Below are 21,341 nucleotides of genomic sequence, written 5' to 3' on the forward strand. Positions count from 1 at the left end.
TAAAGCATTTTGATAGGCTATGGTTTCCACTACAGAAGCTGCATTCATGTTTGTACCTGCATGTGTTTCCGAATCTGCACTGGCTATCATTGAACTGCCAGCAGCAACCTTTTCTGTTTGCTGCCGACAATCCGCTTGCTGATGATCTGCCGACATAGCCCTGAAAGGGCTGATTAACCCCACGTGGCGCTGTCATGAGACGCATCCATAAACTAATATCTTTGTGATCCCAACGAATCCCTTGTCGACCAGCCTTTTCGTTGGCGAAACTGCTCATCATAGCGCAGCCACGCTAAACCTCCATACACACGGTGCGCCTCCCCGATAGAATTCATGTAACAAAATAAGGCAGAGCAATGTTCAGGAGTTTTTTGGCCTATTACACTTGCTAATATGGCAAAGGCATGGAACCAATTGCTAAATGTTTGGGGGATGAGACAATACCGTCTTTCTTGTTCCTCTCTTTTCCTCTCATCAAACCTTACTTTATCCAAGTTATATTTTTCTAAGGGCAATAATGAAAATATTTCCACATATTCGTCGGCCCAAATCTTCTCCCTAACCTCCTGTTTCAAATGAATTCCTAGAGGACCCTCAAAACATACATATAATTCTCCTTTTGCTGCATCAGATAATGTAACCCCTTGTGAAATTACTGCGTCCTCCTGTGTCTCTGGATCAGCACACGACTGACTTACCACCTCCGGTGTCCGGGGACCATTCCCGCACCATGCAGCAATAGGAGAAGAAGTTATGGGTAAGCTAGACTGACTCAAAGCCTCCTTAACCCCGGACACTAATTGCTGTACTACTGAATTAAGATCCCATCCTACATTGCCGGGAACTGCACCCCCAACTGCGCCCACTGGACTTATTACAGGTGTTGTTACACTAGATATAGGACAAGAAAAAGTGTTCTCACCAATACCTGGCTGCGTCCTAGGTTGACCAGCCGTTCGTGACGTATTAGTTATAGTCTCTACAGCCCCTCCATTATTGCAGTGCTGCGTGCTGCTGCCCTCTAGTGGGGAGTCGTTATCTGTGTCATAGTCATTGTCTGGAATCTCTTCTGAGTCTTGTAGCTGTAGATTTCTTGCCGGACTCCAATCCTGAGCCGGCCGAAGAAGTCTTTGTCTGGTTAAAGTACTTTTGCGCAGTTGTCTTTTCGGATTCCTACCACTCCTCGTGTAATGAGAACCCGGATCCAGAAATGTTGTGTGTCCTAAGCCAATCCCCCCGTGTTGGTTTATTTCCTGGGGTGAGGCCGTATGATGTCCTCTAGAATGATGCAAAGTTTGTTGAGGAAGTTCTAAGGATTCATGGTGGGCTGTGGTCACGTCAGTTGTAGCTTGTGTGGCTGCTTCTCTGGCTGGCACCTCAGTAGAGCTGGACTTTCTCCTTGCACTTCTTGGTGTCTCTCTGGTTAGATGGTCGGGCTCTTTTCTCTGTCCCTTGTTATTCTTGTACTGTAGTTTCCTTCCTGGTTTGTAAGATGGATCAGAGGCCGTGCTGCGCTTTGCTCTTTTCCTAGAAGTAACGGAAGGACTTATGATCCTATTGTGAGTCCTATTGGCCATTTCAGAAGTTAGTCTCTCAGGAGGTCTTGATCTTCTTAGAGTTTGATGTTCAGAAAGTTCAGAAGGGGCAGATGCTGTATCCCGGGCACTCTTCAGCAATTCGTCTAGCTGGGCCTGAATCCATTCGGGCCTACATGTCAAAGCCGCGGCCTGAACGCTCTTCAGCAAGGCATCCAAACTGCTTGTTCAGTCTTTGAGTCCAGGACAAAGGAATGACACCTTAACATGGGACCTATTTCTTATATGGCCCCTGCCCCCATCTCTCCTCCTGCTCGCTCACCCCCACCACCACATTCCTTAGGTAAAACCCCCATCCCTTACTCCTTAACCCTTTCCTGGATCTATCACTGCCTCAGTCATGTACGTTATGGCTATCTGCCTTCACTCTGCTGCACTGAGCATAGCGACATTAGCCTCTTCCCAGAACCTGCTTGTACCTAGATGTTCAGTTCCCCCCATGTTTGTTGGTTGTTGCAAAGATTTTTCCTCCTCAGTGGGTATCATGCTTTCTAAAATGTCACTATGGTCTTGATGTCCTACCTGAGGTTCCCATTTACTTATTTCTTTTGTCATATCATCTTGGACCTGATCTACTGCTTCCTCTTCAAGAACATCCAGGTCAATATGACCACTGCGTGGTTGAGTTGCGTCCTTTTGATCACATTCTCCTGTTATATTCCCCACTCTTTGACTTTTCTTTAAACATCTAATTTGATTATCTTCAATTATATATCTGGAATTGTCACATCTTGTAGACTGATTGTGGCCCGGATGCTGTACCTCTTCATATTTCGTAGACTGATCAGAACTCGGACGCTGCACCTCTCCGTATATCATAGACGGATCAGAACTCGGACACTGCACCTCTTCATATCTTGTAGACTGATCGTAGGTTGGACTCTGCATCTCTCCATATATCGTAGACTGATCATTGCCCAGACTCTGCATCTCTCCATATCTCGTAGACTGATCGTAGCTTGGACTCTGCACCTCTTCATATCTCATAGACTGATCATTGCCCAGACACTGCACCTGTCCATATCTTGTAGACTGATCGTAGGTTGGACTCTGCATCTCTCCATATATCGTAGACTGATCGTAGCTTGGACTCTGCACCTCTTCATATCTCATAGACTGATCATTGCCCAGACACTGCACCTCTCCATATCTTGTAGACTGATCGTAGGTTGGACACTGCACTTCTTCATATCGCGTAGACTGATCGTAGTTCGGACTCTGCATCTCTCCATATCTTGTAGACTGATCGTAGCTTGGACTCTGCATCTCTCCATATCTTGTAGACTGATCGTAGCTCGGACTCTGCACCTCTCCATATCTTGTAGACTGATCGTAGCTTGGACTCTGCACCTCTCCATATCTTGTAGACTGATCATAGCTCGGACACTGCACTTCTTCATATCTCGTAGACTGATCGTAGCTCGGACTCTGCACTTCTTCATATCTCGTAGACTGATCGTAGTTCGGACTCTGCATCTCTCCATATCTTGTAGACTGATCGTAGCTCGGACTCTGCACCTCCCCATATCTTGTAGACTGATCATAGCTTGGACACTGCACTTCTTCATATCTCGTAGACTGATCGTAGCTCGGACTCTGCACTTCTTCATATCTCGTAGACTGATCGTAGTTCGGACTCTGCATCTCTCCATATCTTGTAGACTGATCGTAGCTCGGACTCTGCATCTCTCCATATCTTGTAGACTGATCGTAGCTCGGACACTGCACTTCTTCATATCTCGTAGACTGATCGTAGTTCGGACTCTGCATCTCTCCATATCTTGTAGACTGATCGTAGTTCGGACTCTGCATCTCTCCATATCTTGTAGACTGATCGTAGCTCGGACACTGCACTTCTTCATATCTCGTAGACTGATCGTAGTTCGGACTCTGCATCTCTCCATATCTTGTAGACTGATCGTAGCTCGGACTCTGCACCTCTCCATATCTTGTAGACTGATCATTGCCCAGACACTGCACCTCTTCATATCTCATAGACTGATCATTGCCTGGACACTGCATCTCTCCATATCTCGTAGACTGATCGTAGCTTGGACACTGCATCTCTCCATATCTCGTAGACTGATCGTAGTTCGGACTCTGCATCTCTCCATATCTCGTAGACTGATCGTAGCTTGGACACTGCATCTCTCCATATCTCGTAGACTGATCGTAGTTCGGACTCTGCATCTCTCCATATCTTGTAGACTGATCATTGCCTGGACACTGCACTTCTTCATATCTCGTAGACTGATCGTAGTTCGGACTCTGCATCTCTCCATATCTTGTAGACTGATCGTAGCTCGGACTCTGCACCTCTCCATATCTTGTAGACTGATCATTGCCCAGACACTGCACCTCTTCATATCTCATAGACTGATCATTGCCCAGACACTGCACCTCTCCATATCTTGTAGACTGATCATTGCCTGGACACTGCATCTCTCCATATCTTGTAGACTGATCATTGCCCAGACACTGCACCTCTTCATATCTCATAGACTGATCATTGCCTGGACTCTGCATCTCTCCATATCTCATAGACTGATCATTGCCTGGACACTGCATCTCTCCATATCTCATAGACTGATCATTGCCTGGACACTGCACCTCTTCATATCTCATAGACTGATCATTGCCCAGACACTGCACCTCTTCATATCTCATAGACTGATCATTGCCTGGACACTGCATCTCTCCATATCTCATAGACTGATCATTGCCTGGACACTGCATCTCTCCATATCTCATAGACTGATCATTGCCCAGACACTGCACCTCTCCATATCTCGTAGACTGATCATGGCTTGGACACTGCATCTCTCCATATCTCATAGACTGATCATTGCCTGGACACTGCATCTCTCCATATCTCGTAGACTGATCGTGGCTTGGACACTGAGCTTGCATTTCAGTATAATATTTCTGGCTTTTGTTACTCTGCTCTTTGTTGTGGTCTCTAGACCCTTGGAGAACATGTTCTCTGCTCGCCATAATATGACCAGGACAGGTGTCCTCTCTGCACTCCTGGCCACAGGCTTTATGGGTGTCTTGCTGTTCATTTAGATTACTTTGTTCTATGCCTGTCTCGTATTGAGGTTGTCCCTGGTTCTCCAACATCTTGATATTCAGTCCACACTGGTTTGCTGTCTCCTTGGTGCCTTTACTCAGCTCTTCAGGGACCTCAGAGGAACCTCTCCCTAGAAGGGATGAGCAGGCAGGAGGTTACCAGGTTGTTCATAAGCCAGTCACAGTGGCATTTACTATAAGCTTATATCAGCTGCGTCTGGGGTTAGGTACCAGTGATCTCCGGCTATATCCATGCATCGCGAACATGGTGGCAACAAGAATGATAATAATCCTTTTTGGAAAAATCTCTGAAAAAAACGCAAAGGGTTTGGGCAGCTAATGTGGACCCCCTGCAGTGGGGTAGGGGTCTGACACTCGTACATCTTATTTTCTAGTGCTTTATTATTATGGCTGACATGTACATCATGGTGTCATGCCGTGTCACGTAATAGCCTGGATGGTGACGTTTGTGTCCTGTAGGTTCGGCCCACACATCCTCCATGTCTCCTCTACTTAGTTTACATAACATGGCTCTTGACAGGATGGCTGCACTGATGTACAATGTCATTGCTGATGAGGCTTTGTCTGCAGCTTCCAGCACAGTGCAGACGCTCTGCAATAATGATGGTATCACCTACCGTCAGGCTCCGGCTCTGCTGGGCCTCCATCTGGCAGGGCCGCCATGCTCACAGTGTCATCCACACGCTGGGGGTCTGGCATTGGAGGTAGAATCCCGACTGTAGGAAAAGAAGAATGAGATTCTTCAGTGCAGCTCGAAATAAACAAGTAATGGTGGGCGAGTGGACCGGCAGGGCTCCAGCAGTTGTGGTGTGTGCCTGTGGACAAGTGGTCGCCATGCTGCTGAAGCCGGACACTGCGGCCAGAAATCAGCCATGACATGGAGCACCTACGTGCACTCGTCTTCCTTCACCCTCCACATTGTAAACACATTGTCTCCATCCATGAAATGAGGCAGCCCTATAGCAATGGCAGTGCACACAGCTAGCCACACCAGCAGGGGCGAAAATGGAGACTGGCTGTTATAAATGGTCTGACAGACAGACGGATGAGAAATCTGTGTACAGTGGAACCTCGGACGCGAGTGACCCGGCGTGCGAGCGTTCCGCTAGACGAGCAAAGCTTGTGTAACATGGTCTACGAGCTGGAACTCGCAACACGAGCCAAACGCGCTCACAGCGCACACGGCTCCGTCCTGTCACTGCGCTGTGATCCGCCCCCGCTCTGTGTAAGCCGAGCTCTCTGTCCACTGTATACAGTACAGGGTTCCATGATATTTGCCTGGCTTAGCCGTTGCTGAGCCATTGCGGTATTCCCACTCAGGGTTCCAGGCTGTGAGGGGTTAATCCTTGCTGCCTCGCTCTGATGGACAGGCCACTATATCCTGGCTTCACCTCCGGTGCTTCTCCAGTAATATTTCCGGATCAGCTGGCTTATGTTCCGGTGAGTGACCTGTGACCCGATCTGACCTCTCCGGACCCGACCTGACCTGTGTCCCCCGTCTGGCCCTTGTCTCCTGCTCTGTTCCCCTCCGGTCCTGAGGCCCTCTCTGGTCCTTCGTCTCTTTGCCCATTTCCCTCTGACCTGTGCCCCCGCTGTACAGCACTGTATAGTCTACACTGTATTCTGTATACTCTACTGTATATGTCATTTGTGGATACTGCACTGTAATAATTGGATATGAATACAGGACATTATATTGTATTACTGCAATATCTTTGTATACATACAGGAAATATTTTTGGGTTGTGGAATGAATTGTCTGTGTTTCCAGTATTTCCTATGAGAAAATTCACTTTGATATAAGAGTAACTTGGTTTAAGAACGAATTATACTCGTAATCCAAGGTTCACTGTATTAACTAGCTGCGGCCTAGTAGAGGACAGCGTGGCTCCTGCAGCTCAGGCTTCAGCTGCAGCCTAGTAGAGGACAGCGCGGCTCGGTTACTACTGCAGTTCAGGCTTCAGCTGCAGCCTAGTAGAGGACAGTGCGGCTCCTGCAGCTCAGGCTTCAGCTGCAGCCTAGTAGAGGACAGTGCGGCTCGGTTACTACTGCAGCTCAGGCTTCAGCTGCAGCCTAGTAGAGGACAGCGCGGCTCGGTTACTACTGCAGTTCAGGCTTCAGCTGCGGCCTAGTAGAGGACAGTGCGGCTCCTGCAGCTCAGGCTTCAGCTGCAGCCTAGTAGAGGACAGTGCGGCTCGGTTACTACTGCAGCTCAGGCTTCAGCTGCAGCCTAGTAGAGGACAGTGCGGCTCGGTTACTACTGCAGCTCAGGCTTCAGCTGCAGCCTAGTAGAGGACAGCGTGGCTCCTGCAGCTCAGGCTTCAGCTGCAGCCTAGTAGAGGACAGCGCGGCTCGGTTACTACTGCAGTTCAGGCTTCAGCTGCGGCCTAGTAGAGGACAGCGCGGCTCGGTTACTACTGCAGCTCAGGCTTCAGCTGCGGCCTAGTGGAGGACAGCGCGGCTCGGTCACTACTGCAGCTCAGGCTGTGGCCTAGTAGAGGACAGCGAGACTCGGTCACTACTGCAGCTCAGGCTGTGGCCTAGTAGAGGACAGCGAGACTCGGTCACTACTGCAGCTCAGGCTGTGGCCTAGTAGAGGACAGCGAGGCTCGGTCACTACTGCAGCTCAGGCTGTGGCCTAGTAGAGGACAGCGAGGCTCGGTCACTACTGCAGCTCAGGCTGTGGCCTAGTAGAGGACAGCGAGGCTCGGTCACTACTGCAGCTCAGGCTGTGGCCTAGTAGAGGACAGCGAGGCTGGGTCACTACTGCAGCTCAGGCTGTGGCCTAGTAGAGGACAGCGAGGCTCGGTCACTACTGCAGCTCAGGCTGTGGCCTAGTAGAGGACAGCGAGGCTGGGTCACTACTGCAGCTCAGGCTGTGGCCTAGTAGAGGACAGCGAGGCTCGGTCACTACTGCAGCGCAGGCTGTGGCCTAGTAGAGGACAGCGAGACTCGGTCACTACTGCAGCTCAGGCTGTGGCCTAGTAGAGGACAGCGAGGCTCGGTCACTACTGCAGCGCAGGCTGTGGCCTAGTAGAGGACAGCGAGGCTCGGTCACTACTGCAGCTCAGGCTGTGGCCTAGTAGAGGACAGCGAGGCTCGGTCACTACTGCAGCTCAGGCTGTGGCCTAGTAGAGGACAGCGAGGCTCGGTCACTACTGCAGCTCAGGCTGCGGCCTAGTAGAGGACAGCGAGGCTCGGTCACTACTGCAGCTCAGGCTGTGGCCTAGTAGAGGACAGCGAGGCTCGGTCACTACTGCAGCTCAGGCTGTGGCCTAGTAGAGGACAGCGAGGCTCGGTCACTACTGCAGCTCAGGCTGTGGCCTAGTAGAGGACAGCGAGGCTCGGTCACTACTGCAGCTCAGGCTGTGGCCTAGTAGAGGACAGCGAGGCTCGGTCACTACTGCAGCTCAGGCTGTGGCCTAGTAGAGGACAGCGAGGCTCGGTCACTACTGCAGCTCAGGCTGTGGCCTAGTAGAGGACAGCGAGGCTCGGTCACTACTGCAGCTCAGGCTGTGGCCTAGTAGAGGACAGCGAGGCTCGGTCACTACTGCAGCTCAGGCTGTGGCCTAGTAGAGGACAGCGAGGCTCGGTCACTACTGCAGCTCAGGCTGTGGCCTAGTAGAGGACAGCGAGGCTCGGTCACTACTGCAGCTCAGGCTGTGGCCTAGTAGAGGACAGCGAGGCTCGGTCACTACTGCAGCTCAGGCTGTGGCCTAGTAGAGGACAGCGAGGCTCGGTCACTACTGCAGCTCAGGCTGTGGCCTAGTAGAGGACAGCGAGGCTCGGTCACTACTGCAGCTCAGGCTGTGGCCTAGTAGAGGACAGCGAGGCTCGGTCACTACTGCAGCTCAGGCTGTGGCCTAGCAGTGGGCTGTAGCTCGGTGTCTCCATTCCTGTGATGAGACAGCGGCACCTCCATGATTTTGGCCAGTGGGTGTTTTTACGTTTTACTTGAGTGACTTATCTAAATCTCCATCTTTGTGTCTATAGGTTTGAGCTGATAAATGACAGATAATTTTCCCTAAACTCTTGCCACGGCCACTGGGGGAGCCCTGGAGCTCAGTGCAAGCAATGGCATCACCAAGCTGCCAGTGATGGTGGATGAGCGGCGCAGTCAGGGAATGCCATGGTGGACTGGTGTGATGAGCTGACAGAAGGCAGGGGCTCCTGGTGGAACGCTGCGAGCCCCTCTAGTGGCGCTGGTGGCCATCTATGCAGAGATAATGTAAAGATAAATGGTGGCCGGTCACGGTCCTGCTCGTCCTCAGGCTGCCGGAGCCATCATTGCTATATTGTGTATATGGGCACAGATGGATGATCATGGTGGTCATGTCAAGCAGTGCACTGATTGGTGGGGTAAGACCATGTGACCTGCGATATGATTTCACAATACAGACGTCTGACTGCGGAGTATGTACACAGCACAGGTCCTGCCCCGGGACCTCTGCACAGGGGGACACTGCGGAGCAGAGGGCCCACCCTGTGCCCATATAATACCGGCCTCTTACTGGTCCGCAGTGTAATGGCCGCCTCTGACGGAGGAAACGTAACCACAAAACAACAACAGCGCAAAACTTTATTCCAATATCACCAAGGAGAAAAAATGCAAATCCTCAACTCACATATGTCCTCTACAACATGATTCATAGCTGGGATGTGCATAGGCATGACATGGGGGGCGCCGGCATGGAGAAGGTCCCGGGCGTGGAGCGGGGAAGGGGGGCGCCGGCATGGAGCGGGTTCCGGGCGTGGAGTGGGGAAGGGGGGCGCCGGCATGGAGTTGGTTCCAGGCGTGGAGGGGGTCCTGGGCAAGAAGTGGGGAGGTGGAGGCATGGAGCGGGCACTGGGCGTGGTGTGGAAAGGGCGCCCCGGGCGTGGTGTGGAGGGGGCCCTAGGCGTGGCGTGGAGGGGGGGAGGGCAAGGAGGGGGTCCCCAGGTGTGGCGTGGAGGAGGGGCAGTGTGACTTGGAGGAGGCGCAGTGAAGAATATTAGGGCCGCAGTCGGGAGTATAGTAAAGGGGGCCACAGTCGGGACTATTGGGGCGCAGTTGGAAGTATAGTATAGGGGCGCAGTCTGGACTATTGAGGCCGCTGGTGGGAGTACAGTATAGGGGCACAGTGGGGAGTACAGTATAGGGGCCGCAGTGGGGAGTACAGTATAGGGGCCGCAGTGGGGAGTACAGTATAGGGGCACAGTGGGGAGTACAGTATAGGGGCGCAGTCTGGACTATTGAGGCCGCTGTTGGGAGTACAGTATAGGGGCACAGTGGGGAGTACAGTATAGGGGCACAGTGGGGAGTACAGTATAGGGGCACAGTGGGGAGTACAGTATAGGGGCGCAGTCGGGACTATTAAGGCCGCAGTGGGGAGTATCGTATTGGGGCGGCAGGCGGGTGCTTTCACGGCCACAGTCGGGTGCTTTCGAGGCCACAGTCGGGTGCTTTCGGGGCTGCAGTTGTGACTGCACATACTTTGATCAAGGGTTATGGTGACGTCACGCGGTGTCTGCGGTGCGGTGCACACTGGTGTTCTCAGTCCATTACGAGGCGCTGGTGACTCTGCTGCCGCTGTTAATAGTAGACTACAGCTGAAAGCAGAGTCGGGGGCTCCGGGGACAGGACATGGCTCCAACATCTTCTGTTTTCCATTTGTTTCAGGGGTAATTACACCCCACTGCCCCCTGAAACAAAGGAAAAGAGAAAACGATTAGTAGAGAATGTGCTGTCACCGCAAGACCCGGCCCTGGAGCTGATGAGGCTGAACCGCACCCCCGAACGTGTCCCCTCCATCCAATGAGATGCGTAACACAGACAAAGCCGCACCGCTGGTATAACACGGGCACATCCAGTGACCACAGCCGCACCGCCGGTATAACATAGCCACATCTGGTGCATGACCACAGCCGCACTCCCGGTATAACACGGGCATATCTGGTGACCACAGCCACACCGCTGGTATAACACGGGCACATCCAGTGACCACAGCCGCACCGCCAGTATAACATAGCCACATCTAGTGCATGACCACAGCCGCACCGCCAGTATAACATAGCCACATCTGGTGCATGACCACAGCCGCACCGCCGGTATAACACGGGCACATCTGGTGACCATGTGAAGGCCTATGCTATGAATCGTTTGTCCAGTATAATAATAAGATAATCTGTCCTTTGAATGCTTTATGCATTGCTTCTCCATATATACCTAATTGAAATATTAACGTAATGTATAACCAAAACAAATTACGCTTAGTGCTATGTAGAATAAGTTTTAGTTCATGAATAGAAGAGATACTTATCTGTGGTGTCAGATAGGTGACTAGTATTCTTCTATTCATAGAGGAATGCTTATCTGTGGTGTCAGATAGGTAACTGGCATTCTTCTATTCATAGAGGGTTGCTTATCTGTGGTTTCAGATGGGTAACTGACATTCATGAATAGAAGAGAATAAGTAACTGACATTGTTCCATTCATAGACTCTCATCTATGTCTAAACTGAATGTTTTACTAACGAATGTTGCTAAGGCTGTTCGGACAAGAAATGAACTATGTCCGGCTAGCTGGTTGGTTAATAGATAACGTGGATGTATTGCGTAAGCTGTATATATATATATATATATATATATATATATATATATATATACTATGTGTTGAATACAAGAGGCAGAAGAGTATTTAGCTTCTCCAAGATAGAGACATGTCTCTGTGTGGTTATTTCTCTTGATTCATATACATCTGATTTGGACTCCTCCTCTGAGACCCTGAGAGAGACCTCCTGGAGGTCTCCCCCAACAGTTTGGCGCCCAACGTGGGGCCCCTATAAGGAGCACCCCGAAACCTGGACACCCCGATACCTTGGACATCATGGACCAGTACCTCCCTCCGCTCCAACAGGTCTGATCAACCTACAACCCCGGTAAGTGTTACATACTGTGTATTCACTGCCAACAAGGTTGTTCTTGGAGAGGAGGGAGTGACAGGCCTTGTGTCCCCATCGGAGTTAAAAGTACCCGATAGTGACTTGGTGGTCGTGCCCGCTGGGGGCCCAGTATCTCGAATCCTAGCCTGTGGTGTGGATTTTAATTGTCACAAGGGATCCGGAGTATGGATAGTAGGGGGTAAAACGGCAGCAGTTGGATATAGCTGGTTAGACTGACCCGATCCGTAGTTTGAAGATGCAGGTGGAATACTCGTGATTGAAGATACGGATTAGGACAATAAATTGGTACAGCTAACCAAGTCCGGAGGGCGGGACATTCTTGTATGTGACATTTTTGTACGTCCTCCTCCTTTCACGGGACACCTTTGTTTTTACTTAGCTGAGGGAGCTAGAGTAAGGGTGGAACGCACCAGTGCCGGCCGGACTGTAGCGTGCACCATATGGTCTTGAATTAGTGTAATCCAACTGCCGCCAAGACAGCAACAATGTTTAGGTAGAGAAAAAGAAAGTTGAGAAGTCGGAAGGTTCAGAGAGGACAGACAGAGAGGAAAAGAAAGTTGTGCGCCATGCCTTAGAGATTTGTAAGGCGTTAGGTTTGTCTAGGAGAGGACGGCTACAACCGTCACAATGGAATGCGGCGCTGAAGGGAAAGAAAGGAAAGTTGTGCGCCATGCCTTAGAGATTTGTAAGGCGTTAGGTTTGCCTAGGAGAGGACGGCTACAGCCGTCACAATGGAATGCGGCGCTGAAGGGAAAGAAAGGAAAGTTGTGCGCCATGCCTTAGAGATTTGTAAGGTGTTAGGTTTGTCTAGGAGAGGACGGCTACAGCCGTCACAATGGAATGCGGCGCTGAAGGGAAAGAAAGGTAAGTTGTGCGCCATGCCTTAGAGATTTGTAAGGCGTTAGGTTTGTCTAGGAGAGGACGGCTACAGCCATCACAATGGAATGCGGCGCTGAAGGGAAAGAAAGGAAAGTTGTGCGCCATGCCTTAGAGATTTGTAAGGCGTTAGGTTTGTCTAGGAGAGGACGGCTACAACCGTCACAATGGAATGCGGCGCTGAAGGGAAAGAAAGGTAAGTTGTGCGCCATGCCTTAGAGATTTGTAAGGCGTTAGGTTTGTCTAGGAGAGGACGGCTACAGCCATCACAATGGAATGCGGCGCTGAAGGGAAAGAAAGGTAAGTTGTGCGCCATGCCTTAGAGATTTGTAAGGTGTTAGGTTTGTCTAGGAGAGGACGGCTACAGCCATCACAATGGAATGCGGCGCTGAAAGGAAAGAAAGGTAAGTTGTGCGCCATGCCTTAGAGATTTGTAAGGTGTTAGGTTTGTCTAGGAGAGGACGGCTACAGCCATCACAATGGAATGCGGCGCTGAAGGGAAAGAAAGGTAAGTTGTGCGCCATGCCTTAGAGATTTGTAAGGTGTTAGGTTTGTCTAGGAGAGGACGGCTACAGCCATCACAATGGAATGCGGCGCTGAAGGGAAAGAAAGGTAAGTTGTGCTCCATGCCTTAGAGATTTGTAAGGTGTTAGGTTTGTCTAGGAGAGGACGGCTACAGCCATCACAATGGAATGCGGCGCTGAAAGGAAAGAAAGGTAAGTTGTGCGCCATGCCTTAGAGATTTGTAAGGTGTTAGGTTTGTCTAGGAGAGGACGGCTACAACCGTCACAATGGAATGCGGCGCTGAAGGGAAAGAAAGGTAAGTTGTGCGCCATGCCTTAGAGATTTGTAAGGCGTTAGGTTTGTCTAGGAGAGGACGGCTACAACCGTCACAATGGAATGCGGCGCTGAAGGGAAAGAAAGGTAAGTTGTGCGCCATGCCTTAGAGATTTGTAAGGCGTTAGGTTTGTCTAGGAGAGGACGGCTACAACCGTCACAATGGAATGCGGCGCTGAAGGGAAAGAAAGGTAAGTTGTGCGCCATGCCTTAGAGATTTGTAAGGCGTTAGGTTTGTCTAGGAGAGGACAGCTACAACCGTCACAATGGAATGCGGCGCTGAAGGGAAAGAAAGGTAAGTTGAAAGAAAGGATTGTGGGAAGATGCACAGGTGTTTGGTAAAGTGTAGCGCAGATTCTCCTTGGCTGCAATGTGAATAGGACGAGTGATGGACCAGTAAACGGGTCTGGGACGGGGATAGCCGTCTGAGACCTCTGATGTGTGTGTTTTGTTTTATTTGTGTTACTAGTTGTTCCTCCTGCACAACGGGATGGTTCTATAATGCAGTTGAAGGGTATTATAAGTGTGTACTATATGGGATGTAGTATCGGGGAGAAGTGTTGCTGCCGGGGTGGGGGAGGGGGCGGGAGGGGGAGTTAAAGGGGTAATAGATGTAATAATCTTTATTTGGATGCCGATTTGTTATTCTGTTGTATGTATTCTGTTTTAATAAAAAAAAGTATCTGATTTAAAAAAGTGTAGCGCAGATGTTGCAGTCAGAAGGATAGGTTGAAATAGAAGAAGGTGCAGGAGACAGGGGTGTATAATAACCCGGCTAATTCAAATTGACATCATGCTGGGGAAGTGGCCGGCAAATGGTTTTACAAGGTGGTCAGACGATTCAGGAAGAATCAGAGGAATATGTTGGACAGCCTGGTGAGAATAGAGTTTACAAGTACAAAATTTGTTACTTTGAATCCCTGAAGTGTTGACCCCTTATTGTACAAATAAGTGAAAATTTTGAACAATTGGTGTTTTAAATGTCCGGCAGCATTATATCTTACAATAGAATAGGGGCAGGTAAATACATATTTTTGTACCGTGTTAGCTAATCTAAAAATCTTAAAAGACTTACCCCAATAATGTTGTAAGGCATTATATTCATTTGTAAAAAAAAACAACAGAATTTTGAGTTATGTATATCATAAAAATGTACCTTGTGAGCGACCAAAATGGCGATGGTGGGGTATGGGCCTGTTCTAGCTGTGATTGGAAAAATCCGGATGAGAGTGAACTTTGTTATGGATGTGGGGACTCTAGGCCGTGTGATTAACCATGTGCTATTACTGGTGGCAGCCATTTTAGGTCAGATTTTAAAATGGTGGACGAAGCACATGGTGGATGAGGCATGGTTAATACAAAGGAAGTAAGAGGGGGATGTGTGAATGTTTAAACAATAGACTGGGTGGACTACTACATACTCAGACAGAAAAATGAGTGGTTTTTATCAATAATTAGACTTAGATCTTGGACAAATATATATAAAGTAATATTTGGGAGTTGGGAAAGTCATAAAGAGAGTGTCAGATTAGTAGGGAGTTGGATTTAATGAGTATTTGCAATGTGAGTCTCAGGGATGAAAATGTTAAAGTCCATTACAATATTGAAAATAATAAATTAAGGCTGTTAGTAAAGTTTATAATACTAAAAGATTGAATATTGAATAAAATAAAAGGAAAAACCCCTTAAATAAACGTACCTTAAAAACAGATCTGATGGAAGATAAGAAGGGAAAATGAAAAAGGACGTATTCCAGGTGAGGATGGGTGAATTCTGAGGGGTACAGGTTTTTTAAAAAATAAATGAATAAATATCTCCAAGGGAGGAGAGAGATTTAACCCAACAAGGAGAAGACAAGCCCCGTTTGGTTTTGGCTTCAGGGGGTGGGTCAAACAACTACAGATTCAGCTTACGGGGGGGGGGTTCTATTGTTTGCTATATATAAAAAAAGGAGACTTTTCCCTACTTTTAGCAATTCTTTGTAAATTATATTGGAAAAAGTAATTGACACTAGTGTTTTATTTTCCTGATTCTATCTACACAGAATAAATTGAATTGTGGACATGTTTAGATTTATTGGTGGAGATTGGAGCATAGAGGTCGGGCTGTGCACCATTAATCATTAGAATCTTTATTAATAATCTATTTTATTAATAATTACAATCATTTGGTTTAGGTTTCTTCCTCTCTCGCAGTCTCTACAGGAGATGACACTTGTCACCGTTTGAAGCCAGAAGACTCGGTGTGGGTCAAGAGACACGTCAAGAGACATTGCCTAGAGCCACTGTATGACGGTCCCTACCAAGTATTACCGGTGACTCCCACATCTGCCAAACTGGAAGGAAGAAATACCTGGCTCCACGCCTCCCATTGCAAGCTTGTTCCTGCTAAAGAATGAAGATCCTTCTTTTCATCATGAGTTGTGTCTCGCTAACCGAAGGAATGGAGATAGAAAAACCCCAGTGGTAAACCCTATGAACTATGGGTCAATATGACATCACCTGTGAACACTTTCTTTTTGACTACTGCTCAGTGGTGGACTGTTCGGGGACTGCTTGGGCGCAATTTATTTTTATCTGTGCATGACGCGTACAGGGAATGTGAATTGCAGATCATGGAATGATGTGGGATGGAACACTGGGGAAGATTGGGGATATAGACCTAATTGGAGTCCCAAGGGGGGTCCCAAATGAGTATAAAGCAAGAGACGAAGTAGTAGCGGGGGTTTGAGTCTCTTATTCCAATCACCATGGTTAACAAAAATGTTGCATGGATAAATTATAATTATTGTTTACTGTATTTTGCCTTGCTGTAAGAAGATTTGTAATAAGGGGACAAACGAGGCTATAGACATGGCAACCTTCCCTTCAGTATTATATACAACAGTAGCCCCCTCCAAACCTGACACAATAGTTACCATCAAAGCTCAACAACCCAAAGTCAAGCTTAGGAGGTTTTTATAGAAGAGCACCATGGGGCTCGGATCCCCTCGGTAGGAACTGAGGTGAAGATGTTAGGAAAGACCCGAGGGCGCGGCTAGCACGCACCTATATACCATAGCTGTGGGACACTGTAGTCTCTGGGAGCCCTCACGGAGTAAGTAGACAGATAATCTTATTAAGGGGGGACTGTGAAGACCGAGGCTATGAATCGTTTGTCCAGCATAATAATAAGATAATCTGTCCTTTCAATGCTTTATGTATTGCTTCTCCATATATACCTAATTGAAATATTAACGGAATGTATAACCAAAACAAATTATGCTCAGGGTGAAGTAGAATAAGTTTTAGTTCATGAATAAGTAACTGACTTTCATGAATAGAGGAGATACTTATCTGTGGCCACAGATAGGTGACTAGTATTCTTCTATTCATAGAGGAGATACTTATCTGTGGTGTCAGATGGGTGACTAGTATTCTTCTATTCATAGAGGAGATACTTATCTGTAGTTTTGTGGAGGTGGCCTGAGCTGTAGATTGTTTGTTCAAATATAATAAGAATATCTGTGTATGTAAATAATCAAAATATAGACGTAGTTGCATAATTATCTGTGTGTCTATGTAGCCATCGCATAGACCCATAATATAATTCTAAGCTGTATAGCCATGAAGGGGTTAACCAAAGATAAAGAAGCCAGAATGTGAAACCTGCAAAGTCTTATCAGTAGATTTGCACAGAAAGAATGTGTAACAAACAGAGATGTGTTTCATAACATGCTGGGAGAAATTAAGGAGATGAATACTCCTTACTCCCTGTTCTGGCTTCAAGGCCAAAGTTGCATTCTGTATAATTAAGTTTTTTCCAATTACATGAGTCAGTTGATGACGCTGGCTGAAGGAGAGAACATGTCTCATGTGTTCATTGTCTGATACATTAATATTGGCACTGATATACAGCTAATACAGCACCGGCCTCTGAATGTCCCAAATGAAGATACCATTAGCTATCTTTACCCAAAAGCTCTACCTTTACAGTTTCAGATGGATGACTGACATTCATGAATAGAAGAGATACTTATCTGTGGTGTCAGATAGGTGACTAGTATTCTTCTATTCATAGAGGAGATACTTATCTGTGGTTTCAGATGGGTAACTGACATTCTTTTATTCATAGAGGAATGCTTATCTGTGGTTTCAGATGGGTAACTGACATTCTTCTATTCATAGAGGGTTGCTTATCTGTGGTTTCAGATGGGTAACTGACATTCATGAATAGAAGAGAATAAGTAACTGACATTGTTCCATTCATAGACTCTCATCTATGTCTAAACACACTTGAATGTTTTACTAACGAATGTTGCCAAGGCTGTTTGGACAAGGAATGAACTATGCCCGGCTAGCTGGTTGGTTAATAGATAACGTGGATGTATTGAGTAAGCTGTGTATATATATATATATATATATATATATATATATACACTATGTCTCCCCCAACAGCCACAGCCGCACCGCCGGTTTAAGACGAGTACATCTGGTGAATAACTGCAGCCCCACCAGCGATATAACACGGGCACAACTGGTATGTGACCACAGCTGCACCGCCGGTATAACACAGGTACACTTGGTGTGTGACCGCAGCCGCACTGTCAGTATTACACGGGCACAACTGGTGCATGACCACAGCCGCACCGCCAGTATAACACGGGCACATCTGGTAAGTGACCACAGCCGCCCCGCCAGTGTAATACGAGTACATCTGGTGAGTAACTGCAGCCCCACCACCGGTATAATACGGACACATCTGTTGACTGACCACAGACGCACCGCCGGTATCACATTGGCACATCTGGTGTGTGACCACAGACATACCGCCGGTATCACATGGGCACATCTAGTGTGTGACTACAGACGTACCGCCGGTGTCACATGGGCACATCTGGTGTGTGACCACAGATGTACCGCCGGTATCACATGGGCACATCTGGTAAGTGACCACAGCCGCCCCGCCAGTGTAATACGAGTACATCTGGTGAGTAACTGCAGCCCCACCACCGGTATAACACGGACATATCTGTTGACTGACCACAGACGTACCGCCGGTATCACATGGGCACATCTGGTGTGTTACCACAGCCGCACTGCCAGTATGACGGGCACATCTGGTGTGTGACCACAGCCGCACCGCCGGTATCACATGGGCACATCTGGTGTGTGACTACAGCTACCCCGCCGGTGTAATACGGGCACATCTGGTTGGTGACGACAGCCGCACTGCCAGTATGACGGGCACATCTGGTGTGTGACCACAGCCGCCCCGCCAGCGTAATACAGGCACATCTGGTGGGTGACCACAGCCGCCCCGCCAGCATAATACGGGCACATCTGGTGGGTGACCACAGCCGCCCCGCCGGCGTAATACGGGCACATCTGGTGGGTGGCCACAGCCGCCCCGCTGGCGTAATACGGGCACATCTGGTGGGTGACCACAGCCGCCCCGCCAGCATAATACGGGCACATCTGGTGGGTGACCACAGCCGCCCCGCCGGCGTAATACGGGCACATCTGGTGGGTGACCACAGCCGCCCCGCTGGCGTAATACGGGCACATCTGGTGGGTGACTGGATGGTAGAGGTTTATAAAAGTGTTTAATTATTGGGCTAAAGCGGAAACATGAAATAACAAAAGGAGCGTGGAGACGGGGGGCACTTACTTCCTTCCACCTGACACAGGGTGACATTGTGCGAGTCCTGCCAGAGAGGAAACATTCATTACTCTCCTGTATATACATCATCCATAGCATGAGCACAGTCCACACGCCTGTCTACAGGTGAACACGGCGGCACCTCGCTGTATGGGGCACCGCGCTGTATGGGGCACCGTGCTGTATGGGGCACCGCGCTGTATGGGGCACCGCGCTGTATGGGGCACCACGCTGTATGGGGCACCGCACAGTATGGGGCACCACGCTGTATGGATCACCGCGCTGTATGGGGCACCGCGCTGTATGGGGCACCACACTGTATGGGGCACCGCGCTGTATGGAGCACCGCGCTGTATGGGGCACTGCGCTGTATGGGGCACCGCGCTGTATGGGGCACTGCGCTGTATGGAGCACCACGCTGTATGGGGCACCGCGCTGTATGGGGCACCTTACTGTATGGGGCACTGCGCTGTATGGAGCACCACGCTGTATGGGGCACCGCACTGTATGGAGCACCACGCTGTATGGAGCACCGCGCTGTATGGAGCACCGCGCTGTATGGGGCACCGCGCTGTATGGAGCACCACGCTGTATGGAGCACCACGCTGCATGGAGCACCGCGCTGTATGGGGCACCACGCTGCATGGGGCACCGCACTGTAAAGAGCACTGCACTGTAAGGAGCACCGCGCTGTATGGGGCACCGCGCTGTATGGAGCACCTCGCTGTATGGGGCACCGCGTTGTAAGGAGCACCGCGCTGTATGGGGCACCACGCTGTATGGAACACCGCGCTGTATGGGTCACCGCGCTGTAAGGAGCACCGCGCTGTATGGGGCACCGCGCTGTATGGGGCACCGCGCTGTATGGAACACCGCGCTGTATGGGGCACCACGCTGTATGGAGCACCACGCTGTATGGGGCACCACGCTGTATGGAACACCGCGCTGTATGGGGCACCGCGCTGTAAGGAGCACCGCGCTGTATGGGGCACCGCGCTGTATGGAGCACCACGCTGTATGGAACACTGCGCTGTATGGGGCACCGCGCTGTAAGGAGCACCGCGCTGTATGGGGCACCATGCTGTATGGAGCACCGCGCTGTATGGAGCACCGCGCTGTATGGAGCACCGCGCTGTATGGAGCACCACGCTGTATGGAGCACCGCGCTGTATGGAGCACCGCACAGTATGGAGCACCGCGCTGTATGGAACACCGCGCTGTATGGGGCACCGCGCTGTATGGAGCACCGCGCTGTATGGGGCACCGCGCTGTAAGGAGCACCGCGCTGTATGGGGCACCGCGCTGTATGGAACACTGCGCTGTATGGGGCACCGCGCTGTATGGGGCACCGCGCTGTAAGGAGCACCGCGCTGTATGGGGCACCGCGCTGTATGGAGCACCACGCTGTATGGAACACTGCGCTGTATGGGGCACCGCGCTGTAAGGAGCACCGCGCTGTATGGGGCACCATGCTGTATGGAGCACCGCGCTGTATGGAGCACCGCGCTGTATGGAGCACCGCGCTGTATGGAGCACCACGCTGTATGGAGCACCGCGCTGTATGGAGCACCGCACAGTATGGAGCACCGCGCTGTATGGAACACCGCGCTGTATGGGGCACCGCGCTGTATGGAGCACCGCGCTGTATGGGGCACCGCGCTGTAAGGAGCACCGCGCTGTATGGAGCACCACGCTGTATGGAACACTGCGCTGTATGGGGCACCGCGCTGTAAGGAGCACCGCGCTGTATGGGGCACCATGCTGTATGGAGCACCGCGCTGTATGGAGCACCGCGCTGTATGGAGCACCGCGCTGTATGGAGCACCACGCTGTATGGAGCACCGCGCTGTATGGGGCACCGCACAGTATGGAGCACCGCGCTGTATGGAACACCGCGCTGTATGGGGCACCGCGCTGTATGGAGCACCGCGCTGTATGGGGCACCGCGCTGTAAGGAGCACCGCGCTGTATGGGGCACCGCGCTGTATGGGGCACCGCGCTGTATGGAGCACCGCGCTGTATGGAGCACCGCGCTGTATGGAGCACCGCGCTGTATGGAGCACCGCGCTGTATGGGGCACCGCGCTGTAAGGAGCACCGCGCTGTATGGAGCACCGCGCTGTATGGGGCACCGCGCTGTATGGAGCACCGCGCTGAATGGAGCACCGCGCTGTATGGGGCTCCGCACAGTGGGAGGCGGGGGAGGGGCTGAAACAGATTTTGCATTGGATTCCAGACATTAACCCTCTGGCCCCCAAACTGCTGGCATAACACCGTGCAGGCTGATGTTACCTGCTTTGCTGTAATTACTGGCTGTGGAATAACCTTCTCCAGCCCTTGACTGATCCAGCTCAGGACCCTGC

General features: G+C 50.2%; 1 long non-coding RNA gene across 1 annotated transcript; it reads right to left on the bottom strand.

Moving 5' to 3' along the window:
- Nucleotides 1–9,261: 9,261 nt before the first annotated feature.
- Nucleotides 9,262–21,340, bottom strand: LOC142281589 (uncharacterized). Its single transcript, XR_012743648.1, has 3 exons — nt 21,271–21,340; nt 18,989–19,025; nt 9,262–10,367 (listed from the first exon to the last, which is right to left on the bottom strand). It is a non-coding gene; the product is annotated as an uncharacterized LOC142281589 (long non-coding RNA).
- Between the last annotated feature and the right edge of the window lies 1 nt (nt 21,341).

This window comes from Anomaloglossus baeobatrachus, unplaced genomic scaffold, assembly GCF_048569485.1.
Source record: "Anomaloglossus baeobatrachus isolate aAnoBae1 unplaced genomic scaffold, aAnoBae1.hap1 Scaffold_4766, whole genome shotgun sequence".
NCBI classification, from domain to species: domain Eukaryota; kingdom Metazoa; phylum Chordata; class Amphibia; order Anura; family Aromobatidae; genus Anomaloglossus; species Anomaloglossus baeobatrachus.